Here is a 2,254-nt window from a genome sequence, read left to right on the forward strand (position 1 = left end):
ACCTAACGCTGGGTTTCTCAGAAACCAATTAAGAGCACTTACAGGGGTTGCGTGTGGTCATGTTATGAGCTCTTGCTGCAGCAGTTAAATACCAGCACCTTTAAACAAACCTGGGCTGGAACTGATTTCTTCTACATAGAACTAAGTACCAGACTACTATAAGAACACAAGGAGATAGGAGACAGAGTGATATTAATTTTTGTATGACTAATTGTTGTCACAGCCACAATGTTTACATGCATTGATCTTGGAGCAGAAATGAATGCAGTTTCCTAAAGCTACTGAGACTAATTACATAATAGGCTGTTGTAGTTGAGGTAAGGTCTCTGCTTTCCTTTCAGAACCTGAAACCCTACTTCTCTGAAAAATCTCACTTTTCCACAACAGCTGTAGTTTTGTTGAAACTATAACCCACCATCTACTGTACTGAGCTCTGTTAAGCATGAATGCTGTTACGGTAATTAACTCCCCAGCATTAAAATGGAGAAGGGCTTGTTTACACAAGGAGACAACTGCTAAATAACCCAGGATATGGGCTTAAAGGGAAGAGATATTCTGCACTGGCTCCCTATGTGGACACTTTGTTGGGCAATAAGTACCTTTACATAGTTTAGGTTAAATCAGCTTCTGAAGTGGATGTAAAGAGTACTTAGTGCAAGATAAGTGTCTACAGGGAAATCAGTGCAGAGTAGCTATTGAGATATTTCAGACTGTAGAAGAGACCAAAGATTATCAATCCTCTTTTTAAACTGCCTTAACAATAACCATTGAGTTACTTCTTTCTGGAACTATGAAATAGTGAACTTGGGGCAAAAGACGACACTTCCTGGCCACTAATGTTAAAATGTTTGCCACTTTACATGCAATTCGTTTAAGGAAAACAGTGTGTACTGTGGTATTACAGTTTACAGCAGTCACAGTCAAATTTAAATTGCATAGAAACAAATGTTTTTAAGTTGCCAGAACTCAAAAAGATGCACTGCAAGTAGTAGATCATGCAGAGGTTCCAAAAATACTCACCATGCCTTTAACCAAGCTACTTGAGTAGCTCCTCTTTCTGGTGCATCTTCACTCTGAAAAAGGCATGCTTGTAACTTGAGGTAGCTGACATAGTAAAATCCTAGTCGAGAGAAAGGAATGTGCAGTTTCAGCACAAGCTGGTGGGTGAAAGGAAACCTAAGGCTCCTCTATGGTCTCTATCTCAACCTATTAAGTTGCATTAAAACTATAGAGTACCTCGTCTTCAGTAAGATTTTACCTAGCTAGTCAAGAGAAGCTTCCCTTCCCCTCTCCAATGGTAAAAACCTCAATGGACATGTCCAGATGAGCCAGCACGTGCCTTTTGCAGCATTTCAGACCTCTTTGAGATGCTGCAAGAGACACGTGTGGGAACAAAAAGAACATTCCGCACAGTACAAAATTTGCAGTGGAGGAGCAAAATTAGACCCCTGGATATCCAGGGATCAAACAATACCCTGGGGGGAAAAAAAAAACGGGTCAGGGCATGGTTTCAGACTGTGCCCCAAGGCAAACAGAGGCTTGGTCCTCCACACAGACGCTCTAGCAGCCTGCCAGAGCTTCTCTGTTGTTGGCCCTTTCCCAGGTCCTGAAGCACGCTGCCTGCCTGTCTGGGGCAGGCAGTGGTGCAAGCTGCAGGGATCTGGACCCAGCTTCTGCCAGTTAAGTAGGGGGTTGGGACCTTTCCCAACTCCGTTCATTCCCCCACCCCCCACTCATTCCCTTAGCTCCCCACTTGCTCTCCCAGCCCCCACACACTCACTGGGAGTAGCAGAGAAGGAGCAGGAGGCTGGAGAGAGCAGGGGAATGGTCTCCAGCTCATTTCCAGGGGCCCATCTCCAGCCTCCTGCTGGTCTTCAGCCCCCCGCTCTTCTCCAGCCTTGGGGAGTGAGCAGGGGGCTGGAAACAGCAGGGAAATAGTTCCGGTGGCTGTCTCCAGCCTCATCCTTGTTCCCCAGGCCTGGAAATGAGAAGGAGCAGGGGGGCCACAGAGAGGAGACAAGTCCCTGGAGACTTCCTCTGATCTGTCCACCCTCCTGCTCATTCTGTTACTGCTTGCGGGGGAGGGCAGGGGGAACAAGCCTCCTGCTCATTCTCCTATTCTCTCCAGCCTCCTGCTTGTTCTGCTCAGCAGGGCAAATGAGCAAGGGGGAAGGCTGGGGAAGAGCTATAGCCCCTGGGGGGGGCTGGGACCCTGCAGGCAGGGTTGTCCATGTGCTTGGGGGGGGGGGGGGGG

Source organism: Gavialis gangeticus, unplaced genomic scaffold (assembly GCF_001723915.1).
Source record: "Gavialis gangeticus isolate Ggan-Ray unplaced genomic scaffold, GavGan_comp1, whole genome shotgun sequence".
Classification (NCBI taxonomy): Eukaryota; Metazoa; Chordata; order Crocodylia; family Gavialidae; genus Gavialis; species Gavialis gangeticus.